This window comes from Passer domesticus, chromosome Z (genome assembly GCF_036417665.1).
Source record: "Passer domesticus isolate bPasDom1 chromosome Z, bPasDom1.hap1, whole genome shotgun sequence".
Lineage (NCBI taxonomy): Eukaryota > Metazoa > Chordata > Aves > Passeriformes > Passeridae > Passer > Passer domesticus.
The window spans coordinates 40,365,100-40,379,460 of NC_087512.1; the positions used below are offsets into that span (position 1 = coordinate 40,365,100).

The following is a 14,361-nucleotide window of genomic DNA, read 5'->3' on the forward strand; positions in this document are numbered from 1 at the left end:
TTAACCTCTTATGCAGATGAATCTATTTGTTTACCTGGAATAAATCTATCTGTGCTTTTTTTTTTTTTTTTTTTCTGGAGCTAGTTTTGTAGGGAAAGGGGGAGTGAGGGAATTTGTGGCTGAGAGATAGAAGGAGGTGGGCAGGATACCTTTTCACGTGTTATGAACTATCAGATTATCTTAAAAATTCCTTGGTGCCTTGCTTCATCCTTCTTGGACTTAGCCTTTTAGGCACCAGGACTAAGCAGGCAAAAATGAGAGATTCAGCAATTATCTTCATCAATGGTAATAGCACCTAAATGTTAGTTTCAATTTAAATAGAAACAAACCACTATATCACTATCTGTAGTGCAGTCAGCAGGTCAGCCCTTCCTATTGTCTCCAGACTATTGCTACCCTTGAGGGATCCTGTCTTTTGTGCCAGGCTGAAATTCCAGCTTGGCCTTGGCCCAACAATTCAAAATGTGCTCCTTGTGACATTGCAGACGGCTTGTGCTCAAAGTGAGAGGTGTGTGTTGGAGCTGAACTTCTGCCACTACAATGGCTTCATTTCTGCTCCATACTAGCTGGGGAACTGCAGGAATTTAACTGGAGCTGTGCAGGTCAACATCTCTAAAAACCTTTTGTATGGAGCAGACACACTACACACGTAATATGCTTGGGAAAAGCTGCAAACCCAAATTTTAATATCTTCATGCAGGCATTCAGAACAGGTTGCTGTCTCAAAGTGCAGTTTTGAAAGTTTCTAGGCTGTGGGTGTTAGCCACAGCCTGTGAACTTCTTCTGAGAACAAAATTCCTATGATAAAGAACAAGCCATAAACCTCATGAGTGAAATCTGGAATACAAGGGTTATTTTAAGGAATAAGATTACACATGAAGATCCAGAAGGAAAGGAACTCTCCCTCTTTTAGCAATGTTGGACTTCAGCAAGCTGGAAGGCTGCATGCTGGCAGCGAGATCAGTGTGGGAGAAAGCAAATGCAAAAGTGGGATCTGCTCATATAGAGTCATGCTCTTAAGGGCCAAGCAAATCTCAACATCCTATTGACTTGAGAATTGGCCTTCTGGCATCACTTTTCACTTTTGATTTGTGAAGAGTAATTACAGATTTAAAGAAAAGTGAATGGTGTAGGTCCATAATCTGTTACTAAATAAAAATAGGAAAACTTACTATTGTTTTTCAAGCTATATGGTGAGAGGAAACAGCTATAAGTAACATAATTAATTATGACAAACTCTGCCTGATGGCATTTGTTGGTATAGAATGGATAGATGGATCGAGAAAACCCAATTTTCTAGGTACTCTTCAGGTTAGGAACTTAACATTGGTGTGGTATGCAGTCACTCTACCACAGAAACCAGTGGTTTTAGCATGAACATTGTTAATATGACTCTGTGAAGACTGCAGGGTAGAAAAAGTCTGAGTCACCTAACCCTGGTGTATTGTGAGCAGTTATGTCAATGATGTGATTGCTATAACATTGAACACTGTGAGGAGGTATTGCTTTAACCCAGTAATGGTAAATTAAAAGAAATTTTCTTCTGGAACACAATTGTTCTTGATAATGAGGACTCTGAAGGGCACAAGACAGAATGCCAACTCCAGTTTCACACTGTGATATACACATGTATATTAGTGCATGTTTTTTTTCTGTCAGAAAAGCTGATTTTTATGAGCTCTCTGACTTCTCCTCTCATAAGCCCTGTCTCCTCAGCTATGCTGCCAGATCAATATGGTCATCCTTCACTGCAGAGTAAAGATTAAAGTTTCCAATAACTTAATTTCAATTTGGTCCTTTAATAGATCAGGCATAGATGACAAAAAATTTGAATTGACATGACTGTGTTTAAAGGAAATCTTCATCCATGTGCTCAGCTTGTTTGACTATGGTACACCTGAATGACTGAAGAAGAAAACAGAAGTGTTGAAAATATGGTGATTTTTAAGTAGTGTTTACCTTAACCATCTTTGGGGTTAAAAAAAAAAAATTGTGCCAGTTTAATAGATTACCACAGTGTCCTGAGTCTCCAAGAGACATAGATTCCTGAAATGAGAACTCAGCATGTGTGCATTTTGATTATGTAGTTTTGTGTGTCTAAAAATGAAAAAGAAATAGCTGGGGAATTCTAGTGAGCAATAAACTTTATCTCAGGCAATGGCAGGAAGAAAATATCTGCAAATTTGGGATGAGTTTACAGTTTGAGTGTGTGTTTGACATTTATGGTGGAACTTGGTGTGGCTTAATTAATTTCCACTGGTGCACAATGGTTACTCTGGGAACAGTTATAAATTTCCTTTTTAAGTGAAAATCTACAATTTTCTCTGTTAAATCTTCCTGTGTTTACAGGGACACAGGAAGATTTCCAGGAGGCTGTGGCAGTTCATAATTTAGAAAATTGCCCTTCACTTCTACACATAAAAATTGACAAGACAAAAATGCTTTCTTTTCTTAGTAAATTGTGCTGATGTTTATCTAGTGATATAAAATTTGTTCCTTGGTCTTTTCTCTGTTTATGTGTGCATTTATAATAGATTAAATCTATTCAGTGGAAGAGATTCTGCACAGAATAATAAAGCCACAAACATTTGTGGGAGAGAAACACAATTCCTAATGTAGGTGAAGGAATCACATCATCATGACACACCCTCTGATACGTGGAAGTGTTGTATTAGCTGGAGCTAATCCCACTGAAGCATCCCTGCCCACCAACCCCACAGTGATAAATCTGTACTTGCATGCATGTGTCTTATGTGCTGTTGTCAAAATTATGGCTGCCTTCTATAAACTACTGCAAAACATCTGGCAAAAGAATTAGCAAGTTAGATGGAGAGCTACATTAATGCATATCTAGTCTAGCACTATTTTCTGGATCATTTTAGCACCCGCATAATGGTCAGATCCAATGCCAATGCCAATATGCATGCCCGACCTAGAGTGATTACATCATGACAATTTTTATGTGTCTTGTCTTCACTGTCAGCTTATTATGAGAGAGCTCTCTCCAGTTAGGCTTGTGTTTTTCCTAAAATTGCCACAGCTGAGTACATAGATGTCTGCTGAGGTGAAGCCAAATTGCTATGTTAACTACTTAGGCACTGGCTGGAATTTTTCAGGGCTGTGTTGGGACTGGAGACTAATGTGTGTCTTCCTGTACACAATAAGGATCACAGTGAGTTTTTTAACCCCTTCCTACATTGACTGTGCTGGCAGATTGGTCGGTATTTATCACAGCAGCTGAAGATTCATGGATATCCCAAGGCCAACCTCTCACCAGTCAATATAATTTGCATTTTTATGTTTCTGCTGGGCATTAACCACTTCTTAGTTTGGCTGCAGTAAGCCAGGACCTTGTCATTATCTAGAACTCTGTTGAAATAGCCAACAAGTTAAAAAAAAAATCTCTACTCTCTAAAACTTATTGATCACTAGGTTCCCAGAGCAACATCCAGCATCACGGTTTTAAGTTAACAAGGGAGAACACGGGAAATTAAATGCTACTTTTCAAAACAATGATCTAGCTGCTGATCCCACTTATATTCAGTCTGGCTGTTTTTCTTTCTCTTGGACTGAGTTCTCTCTATACTCTCTCTCCCACACTTGCCCCAGTGTTAACACTTTAACACCCTCAAAGGCTTGTGCTTGGGAGTGCAGATGTTGGTGAGTGTCTGTGCTTGCTCTTGTTCAGGCTGTGCAGAGCAGCACGGACAAGCAGGGATCAGCACAAGGTTTCAGAAGTGTGCACAGTGTTACTCTGTACAAAGTCAGTCCAGCTCTTCATTAGTGACTGGGAGTCTTGCAGCATTAGGAGCTTTGGGGAAGCATCCATAACCTTCTGCAGATCAAAGGATCAGAACAGTATCTCATTTTGTATTAAACAGCTCTTTCAAAGAGCCTTGCAACTTCTGTTCCCTTATGTCCACTTTGTCACATTCCTGATAGCAAGAGACATGTATATGTTTACACTAACAAGACAGAATGTCGAGCATACTCAAAAAGTTATTTGGGGATATTTGGTTTTACAGGATTCCTCTTTAAAACTTTGAATATCTCACTTCTCCTCCAGCTGTGAAAAGACTCCCTGTCCATAAAAAGACTCCCTGTCCATAAATTGCCATCTCAGAGAGGTTTCAGTCTAGCAACTCCTAATACTGGGTGGAAATCCTAGACAAAAAGTGTTGTCTAATTGTGCTTAAAAAAAAAAAAAAAAAAAGAAAGAAAAATCACAGGGACTACTGGATTACTTTAGTGATGCTTAGAAAGAACGGGACAACTAATACATATTCCAAAGTGACAAAACCTGTAGTCTGTAAACTATGCTACTACATACACTAGACATAGTTAATTTGTTTTAGGTGAGTGATGCTTGATGCTCAGACCACACAAGACAATGTGAGTGGGTGTGACATTAACGCTGTGGGCTTGCTTTTGCCACAGGATTCCACCATGCTTCAATTCTGAGAAGCTAGGTTTGCTGGTATGATGTCATCATGGAACATGAAGGATTAGATATTAGTTTTAAGTTGCCTGTGTGCAATCAGCCTGAGCAAAAAAAAAAAAAAAAAAGACTTCAAGCCAGAGATCAGTGAAACTCTGAACAAGAATTTTCTGATTTCTTCTCAACTTTACATCTCTTAGATAGTGACTTGTCTGTGAATTTTTATCAAAAAATAGGGAGGTAGACTGACAAAAGATTTTGCAACAGTTTATTTTCCAGTCTATCATTTTGTCCCATCTGGTTTACAACACAGCTTGCCAAACACTTGAGTAGCCCAAGAGGAAGTTGAAGTATGTTGTAGAGATTGGAGGAAGGACAAGAAGAAATGGGAATATTGATAGCTATTATTGCTCCTGAAAGGGCAAATGAATCTCTAGTAGGGAGTAAAAGACAGAAAAATCACAACTAAATTGAAAACAGTCCATTGCCAAAAATTTAAATAAAGGGTTGGTTCTGGTTTTTTAAAAATATGGTCCTACTGTCAATATAGATTGTTCTGTGTAAAGTTTTCATTCTGTCAGAAGTTATGTCCATTCCCAAGTGTCCATTTAGCAAAAAGAAGACTCATCTTTGGAGGGAAAGATAAAAAATTAAAATGCTCTGTGTTTATGACAAAGAATTTCTGTGCTTGCATAGAGCTACCTTCAGGCAACCATTCCACAAATCTGACAATAAGCATGCACTCTGTAACTATGGTTTTTTGGAAAAGTGACAAATTGGAGAGGGCCCATTTTCTAAATGAGATCCTGTGGAAATATATTGTTTTGACAGAGTATTGCTCAGGAAGAAGGACTCACCTGCAAAAGAAGGAAAATAACTTGACAGTTGAAGCTCTCAGCTGGGATTTGTGATACCTAGGTTTCAATTCCTACTTTTTCTGATTTAGCCTAAAGAATGGACTCAGACTTTCCTAAAATCTAGTTTTAGTGATCTGTCTAAAAGACTATCAGCTATTTCAAATTGTCTGTGCTCATCTGTTTCTGTCTTTCTCTGTATTTTTTTTTTCAGATTTTTTTAATTTTTAAAAAATAATAGTAAAAAAAAAGAAAGTAAATCCTTGGCTTTGTCCTGATGCAAGACAGGAATATGTTTTACATCTCAACATTTGCAGGACAGGGAATCAATTTTCTGCCCAGCTCTGTCTGGAATATAATTATGTTAATTTTAATATCCTCAGCTTTAATTATTTTTATTGATCCTGTTATTGACCTGTGTCCTCTTGTTACTGCATAAATACTGGCAAAGAAACAGGTGAAAAATAACAGTTACGAGGTGGCATAAATTAATTTTTAAAAAATTTTCTGAATGGGAAAGGAAAGAGTGTTTTTTTAGTGAAAGTCCCAACCTATCCCGTTCTCTTCAGTGTAATCTTCAGTTCCCCATTGTAATCATCCCTTTCTTAATTGCAAGTATGTTCTAAGTCTACTCTCAGATTCACACTGGTGCCTAAAAAAATCTGTCATGCCCTGAGAGTGCCAACTGGAGACATCATAAAGCAAAACAAAGTTCTATGTCCATTTTGAAATCATAACACAGGAAAAAAAGCCAGTAAAGGACACTGCCCTGACTGCAATGATCTGCATAGTGAGTTTAGATTTGTTTTTCAAATATTACAACAGAATTAACTGTTTTTCTTAATGACTGCAGAAATGAGGGGTGGAAAGGAGACAGGATACCCTCACTCTGACTGTGGGTTTACACATGATATAAGCTCTTGGCTGCATCTGGGCCATTTCTGAGCTTCTTCATTTCAGATGTCAGAGTATATCTGGCATCTCGGGCATACACACAACGGCCTTTGGATCCTGTCTGTTTAAGTATGTTTTGTGCACAATTAAATGGGTGGAGGGTAGATTGCTTTTGTCAAGCAACTTGGCAGATTACTTCTCCTGCATGGTCAACATGAGAAAAAAAATTCTATGCCTGTGTATGCAGTCATACAGACATTTGTTTGGCAGAAATGTGCAGCTTTTTCTGAGATAGTCAAAGCCAGCTCTTCCCACAAAAATGAACTGCAGCTAAACTGTTGGTTTTGAGCAGGATTATTTTCATCCATTTTATTATAGCAGAATTACCTCATGCAGGCAAAAGGTATTATCTCTTTAATAACTAACAAGTCAGCCTGTTTGTTTTTATGGTGGGAGTGAATGGCTTTGATACAAGCAGTGTGTTGCAATTACAAATGAATGAAACAAATCCAGTGACAATTCTTCAGAAAGGGTCTTTTTTTGTTGCTCTGAGCTTTTGTTGCTACTACTGGTACTTTGTTCTGATTCCCATTTGTAGATGTGGGAAGCTGGAGGGAGGCAAAACTGTAGTTCAACATAGCAGTTAAAGGATGTGCAGCTCTATCATGTACTTGGTGTTCATGAAGATGGCCAAGACTGTGTCCTCTGAATCTGGCCTTGGAGTTGTATTAGGCAGTGTATTTGGGGAAAGCCAAGAATGATGCCTCAGCTGTGGGTATCGGGACAGTCACAAGCCACAGCTCCAGTGCTCCAAAGTGGGGTCTGTAGCCAGTACAGGTCAGGTCTCTACTCACTGTACCAGGCAGGACAGGGCAGATTGTAAAAACCTAAAAAAGGCTCTGAACTTTTGTGGTTCAGAAATATGTTTTTTTTTTTTTCTGAGACCCTGTGACAAAATAGAAGATAAAATAATCATGAACACTAACAGAAGACCTCAGAGGAAATAAATATTTTTGGTTGGAAGTTTAGGGAAAAAGGTTAAAAGTAAAGCCCACAGGCAGTCAAATGAAACCTAATCTGTTTGCCTCTCTGCAGGACCTCTGGACTAGAGTGTAATATCTGTTAATGTCACATTACTATCCAAGGATGGAATTTTAAAAATAATTCTTGTTAATTATTTTGTTTATTTGGCAACCACCATTTTTCTTTGCTCCCATTAGGAAAGAATTGTAAGTTTGCAGTTTGGTGTTCTTGCACATATGTTGTCTTAGTTTTGTCATTATGGGCAGTAAAAGAAAAAATTTACAGATTCATGTCACTTTTGCATTTAGATATTTGGAAAATTGTGGGGGAAGTAAAAGGGCTTTCTTGAGGTTAGCATTTTTGGTTTTATAGTTTTTTTCCCTTTTGAAATTGTTGTTTGGACAAATGAAAACATGACAACTATAATGACGAGAGGGGCAAGTAGAAAATTTAAATATCTTAGAAATTTGAAGAGGTTAGGTTTGACTACAGTCATGCAACTTTACTTTCACAGAATATAGATTACTTGGATGTGCCCAGGGCTATTTTGAGCCTGGTCTGTCCTGCCAAACTTTGTCTATAGAACTTGTCTTTTATAGTAATTATCTTCATACTCATGTTTCAAAACATGAATTCAAGCAGGTCATCTGGTTCTCCATCCATGTAGCTCAACACAGACAATGACTCATAAAGAATTTTGCTGTAAGCAATGGTTTCCCTGAAAGTGGGAACACAAAAACTTCAGAGCTGAATAATAGTCTTTTCTTTTCCTAAATGAGTTCAAGTTAAATAGATATAAAATGGACATTGTCTTGGATATCCTAGTATATTTTGTGGGGCACAGGTTGGGTCACATGAAAATATTACCTTATGGAATTGAAAATGTCTCCTTTTTTTCATCAGAGGGCAGTGGACTTCATATTCACTACATAATCAGAACAAGTATCTGTTCAATTGCTGTGAAAGTGCTACCATATGAATACTTATTTAGTGGCTTTTAGGACTCTGACATTTTGGTGTGGGAAATTACTGCCCAAAATGTAACCACAGTGAGCATAAAATGTGTGGGATGTGCTGACCAATCTGTGTGACGAGTGAAAAGTATAGGGAATAGAAATTCCCTACATCACACACAGATAAAAGAAAATGGTTTTGAGGTTGTGCATATCCAGGTTTCCATACCTCATGGAATCCTGTCAGTCCTGACTACTTCTCCAGCTGGGGTGATTAATAAGTATTCAACAAAAAGCCCAACAACTGTGACATCACTTTATCGCTTTAGAGGCAGAGGTTCTGCTTGAATGACTCTGGTATCCAATATCCCCTTAGCAGCTCACCTTTTGGGGCTACCAAGGTAGCTCCTGCCAGAGCCTAGGCTGCTGCCCTGGCTAGTGATGTGTTTGAGATTTCCTTGGTGCCTAAAAGATGTGAATGGCTTTATGTTAAATGCTTGCATAAATAAAATTCTGAGCTAACAGTGAAAAAATCACTGGGTTTGGGATATGTCAGGGCTGGAAGAAGCAGCAGCTGTAATAACACTATTTAAAGCTGCAAAAAAGCAAAATTTCTGTTTTCAAATTTTCTTTCTGGCCAGTGTTAGGCCATGATTGTGTTATTTTTATTTCTGTAGGAATAGGATAAGACATTAAACAACTGTGAGAGCAAAGGGCAAGTAACTGGCTGTTTTAAACAGTAGAGGGTGATGAGAGACTTCTCATACTTCTCATCTTAATTTTCTCTTTTAAGTGACACAGCTTTCCTAGCTTGACTCTGGTAGTGTCTCATGAGCTGTTAGCTTCAACATATATAATCTGTGGGACTTGTGTGCTCCTCTTTCATGATATTTTATTGATAAAAGTTATACCAGAATTTTGGACAGTAGGTGGCTGGAGACATGTATTCCAGCCCTAAGCAATTTAAACTCATGTATCCTAGATCAGGTGAGAATCACCTCAACACCTAACTAAACTCATAGCAGAGTGGATTATACTTCTAACCAATCCTTTGAAGCTATGTGCCTATATATCAAAAAGCCCTATGAGCTGTACAGATCTAGGAAGGATTAATCTCTAGTCCTTGTGTGATGACAAATATATATATATTTATCACAATTGTCTATATGTAAATCAGAAAAAAATCTGTAAATGGATGCAGGCAGCCCAGACCTCTGCTTTGAAAATGAGTGCACCAGAGTAAATCAGAAGTTTGACTGTAGTTTCTTGCTCCTCCAGTGAGATTGTGTGCTGGCTATAGCAGCTCCAGTAAAGGATGCCCCTGCTGATAACCTCTAACATGGTGCTCACAGAACTCAGCTTCGGAGTGAGAGAGATGAAAGTGAGTTGCTCTGCTAAGAAACAGACTTTCCATTCCTAGATGAGCAGTTGTTTGTATAAAGATGGATATCAGAATCAAAAAAATATTTAAATGCAATCAACTGAAGAGGTATGATGACTTGATTCCCTAAAGAATGTTGTACATTTTTGTTAGTTATGCACACCAATGTACTAGAAAGAAAGGGACAACACAATTTTGACACTGATCTAGGCAACGTTTGTTTATGAGTAATGACAAGAAAGTCAATAACAGGTAACCTACATTTTGAATTATAGCCCTTCTTTACACCTGTTCAATTTTTCACAATCCTTATCTAATACCCAGGATAGATTTATCTATAATTTCATTGTAGATAAATCTTTGTAAAGAAGAGTCGGTCTTTAGCTGGAGAGGCTAGCACTTTTTAACTAAAGCCTGTTGTTGTCTCAGCTCACTTGACTAACTTCTGAGGAAGTGACTTGGTTTCAGGCAGAGGGAAATATGTGGAATGACTCTTTGGTTACCCATGCACCTGATGAAACCTAGCTGGTACAAAAATATTTTTATCCTAATGATCAAAATGAGTGGAAATATGGAATGAATTATTTTTCTCACTCCCTGAGGATATAGGCTGAGACATACTGAAAAAACAGTGCCAGTAGAAGCAGGTATTTAAGAGTAGGTTTTTCTTTTTTTTTTTTTTTAAGAGGGGACATTGGCCTTCAATCTGTTCCTAATCAAACTTTTAAACTTCATTAGTGGCTAGAATAAAATAAAATTCTGCAATAAGGCTTTAATTTGGCTTTATACAACATTTTTTAGACAGTCTAAGAACGCATCAAATATTACTGTAAATTACTGTAATGTTCTCTGTGAATTGAATTGTGACATGTACTCCGGGCCTAGTAAAACAACAGAAAATGTATTGCTCTTTAATTCTGTACAAGTTTTGCTGTTGAGGCAGACAATAGGTGCATCCACCTTTCCCTTCCTCCGGGGCTAAGCTGTGTGAATGACCTTAGGGAAAAACCAATGCAGCTTGTACCAGGCTCAATGAGAGTGATGTAGCATCTTCACCCTGGGGTTGCTGCTGCACAGGATAATACCTGTGAATCCTAATTCCTTTATATAGACATCTACCCAGCAGAGGCCTGCAGCCCTTGAGAAAACCTTGCTACAGAAAAGAAATATATAAGTTATCTCAGCAAGATAATTTAACTGACCAAAACTTTAAAGTATTTTCCTGTTGCAGTAATTTCAGTGAAGGGTGTGATAACTTTATATAAATCCTTATGTACACTTATAGTGCAGTTAAAATATTCAAACTATGGAACTGTTCAGGAATAATTCTAAATAGTTTTTTTACTGCAGTAATGTAATCTACTTTAAATTATTGGTACAGATTTGGTCTACCAGATTAGGTAACACATACATTTTAACTATGTAGGTAATATGGCACCTCTCTCAAAACGGGAGGATAAATCCTGATGACTTTCATAAGAAGGATTCCTGTTTTGGAAAGCCTGAAACAATCTATAGAAGTATTTGAGTAATATAACATCTCAGCATATGTAATTTTTTCTCATTCTGAAGCAAAGGGTAAATTGGAGGGGAAACTTTAAATAAATACATTATTATGAGCTAAAAAGAAAAAAAATCAGTTCTAAAAAGGTCAAGCAAACAATTTATGTTAGGTCTTTACACCAGCATCAGCAGCTCAAGATGATCACTCAGTCTTTTCAAAGAGACAATCAACTCATGAGATGGATGTATTATGTGTAGGCTGATTTTGGGAAAAGTGCCACTCATTAACAAAATCCCCAAGACCCAAAAATAATAAAAAACCTAATAAAATTAAAAACCAGACACAACTTCCCAACTAAATAAAAAGTAACTGCCCAGTGGAAAGAAAGATAACATATTATTACATCAGTATATTATTCAGTTACAATCAAAAATTCAAAATTGTGAAGACAGTTGCCAAGATTTTGCAGAGAATGGGTTAATTTTAAACATATGGGAAAAAAACCCCAGGCTTTGTCACAAAATATCCTGTGAGCTTGCAGCCTGGCACCAGCTCCTGCTGTGCACAGCAGGAATTTCCCCTGCAAACTAGAGCATATACTCACAAGACACTAAAGAGGATCAGAATTCCTCCTGATCCCTCCTTGAGGAATACATATTACCTCTGGCTTTGTCAAGAGGATATAGATCCATCCTGAAATGGGGTTGAAAATAGTATTTATAAGCAACAAGATAGACATAAATTCAGTATTAAAGATGCTACTCCTGAGTTTTGTTAGAAAAAGATGTACCCCAGTAATTTTAGTGAGGACAATCAAAACACTCAAACCTTCCTTCCTTCCTTCCTTCCTTCCTTCCTTCCTTCCTTCCTTCCTTCCTTCCTTCCTTCCTTCCTTCCTTCCTTCCTTCCTTCCTTCCTTCCTTCCTTCCTTCCTTCCTTCCTTCCTTCCTTCCTTCCTTCCTTCCTTCCTTCCTTCCTTCCTTCCTTCCTTCCTTCCTTCCTTCCTTCCTTCCTTCCTTCCTTCCTTCCTTCCTTCCTTCCTTCCTTCCTTCCTTCCTTCCTTCCTTCCTTCCTTCCTTCCTTCCTTCCTTCCTTCCTTCCTTCCTTCCTTCCTTCCTTCCTTCCTTCCTTCCTTCCTTCCTTCCTTCCTTCCTTCCTTCCTTCCTTCCTTCCTCTACCATAGGTGTAATCTAACCAACAAAATACACTTTTCCCCTTGAGAATCAGCAAAATCCATACTTGTATTTTCCGCTACCTCAGAGGAAGATAAAGCAATAGAGAATCCATATCATCACTACAGCTGCAGTGAAAAAGTTGATAGATACTGCTGAAGGTAATTTTGTCAGGCAGCAAAACTCATAGGTCAGAATGAGAAATGTATGAGTTTCTTCAGTGAGACCTGTGCTACCAAAATCCCTCTAAAATCAGCTTTGTATTGGTGTTGAGGGTCTTGGCAGTCTGTTATTCATGCTCAGAGTGGTGAGCTGTATTTCTTGCTAGTTCTGTGTGTTTTCTTATATTATCTGTCTCTGTGATACTTTTTGAAGAAGCACAAAGTGAATTGTTCGGGTTTGGCCAGAACTTTGGCTTTAAACCTCTTTTAGACTGTTTTGTTTGTACTCGCACAAAGAGGTAGATTTGGTGCGAAGTGTTTGTGCTCCTCCAGGTTTTCCTCTAACTTATCACAATGTAATGAAGACACTTCTGAAGTACATTATGGTCAGAATCTCCTGCTAAAGCTAGGTATCCTGGAGGAAATCTCCAAAGAAAGGCTTACCTTGCCAGAGGAAGTTTCTTTGCTTTGGTTTATATCACGCGTGCTGTTAATTACCGGCTCATTTAAGACAAGGCTCTCACATACCGCAATATTCAGCAGTGTAAGCTGTTTGGATAACAGTGTTGCTGTTTTCCATCTGCTACTGTTGGACATCTGGAAGCCAAATCTAAACTTACAGTAATAATTGAATATCTTGGAGCAGTCAGTCTGTCTGCTCCTATTTCAGGGATGTCCATTACAAAAGTCTACCTCCGGACAACAGGAGCAGCAAAGCCTCTTTTTTTTTCGGATTTTTGGCCTGCTGCATTCTTTAACATAATTGTGATCACCCAAGGGCATGAACATGCTTTACTTCTTCTCCTGAACTGAAAGGAGACCAAGGATTATCGGGACGTAGTTATCCATGTGATGATGCATAGATCATAGATCGTTGGACCTTTCAGTTCACCTGCTGAAAAAGATTAGGTCAGACATTATTTAATCAGCAGTGATTATTTCTGTTTAGTATATGTCTATTTGAATTTTTTTTTTTTTCTGTTCAAAACGCTTAAAAAGAAAATTAGAAATTCCCATTGGTGGTTGCATGTGAGGCAAGATAATTGAACAGCTCAGCAAAGAGTCACAAACCATGACCCTATATTCAGTTCATCCCAGTGGGTAAAGGTGCTTAGACCTAACATTTTGATTCAGGCCCCATCTTTACATTAAAGCTTCACTTGACTGCTTTAAACAGACCACTGATTGCCTAGATGGATTTTCAGTGCTCCACAGCAGCAGTCTATTAACCTATTTAGATGGTATCTAAGGTAGTAATGAGATTAGAAACGAGAAAGGAAACCGGGAAGGAGGGAAGTCGAGAAATTCAAAAGCAGGTCAAAATTTTGGTACTTTTTATGAAAGTACCAGAAATAAGGGTCAAATTGTCCTGAAAGTGAGTGTGTCTAGTTGATATGAGGTAATCCTTTAAAGACTAAAATGCAACATCACAAAAGACAGTCATGTACTGTCTATAATTCTGAAAGAGGCTGATTCCAGATAACACAGAATTGTTAGGAGGTGTTGTGCATTTCTCCCCGGTGGCATCTCCTCACAGACTAACTGCGGCGCTTGGGAGCACTCTGTTTTCAATAAAACTCGTTTTTCTGAATGACAAATCTGTACTTTCCAAACTTTTACTAAGGAAATTAAGTGCAAACTTGCTTCAACAATTAGATTTTCATCAAACTCCCAATTTGATGGCTATGGCCCTAGAACAGAGCAACTATTCCGAACTTCAGACAATCAAGTGATACTTTCTCCAAGAGGAGGTTTTGTCTCAGAGCATTGCTGTCTTTGGATCCAGGTTTTACACCTTTAAAACAGTAGTGAATTTTAATTAATTCTTAATTTATCTGTGTTGCCCAATAAAAGTTGCCATCTTCACAACAGTAGGATCTATTTCTCCCACTCTTTGTATTGGACCCATCTTTGTGAGATCTTGGTGTTGTTTGTTAGTAAATGAGATGTTATTGTAAATCGGGTTTGTATAATTTGTAGT

The 14,361-nt window shown here is 38.1% G+C and overlaps 1 protein-coding gene across 28 annotated transcripts in view; it reads left to right on the forward strand.

The window, feature by feature from the left end:
• LRRC2 (leucine rich repeat containing 2) overlaps window positions 1-14,361 on the forward strand; it is a 126,787-nt gene that overhangs the window by 17,595 nt on the left and 94,831 nt on the right. For 20 of the 28 annotated variants that reach the window (XM_064403636.1, XM_064403637.1, XM_064403634.1 and 17 more), the window contains one exon: window positions 9,441-9,543. The exons of 7 other annotated variants lie outside the window; for them this stretch is intronic. The gene's annotated coding sequence lies outside the window, so the exon portion shown is untranslated. Of the gene's footprint in view, window positions 1-2,349; window positions 2,428-9,440; window positions 9,544-14,361 lie in introns of those variants that run through there. One more of the 28 variants, XR_010352548.1, reaches the window with a different exon arrangement.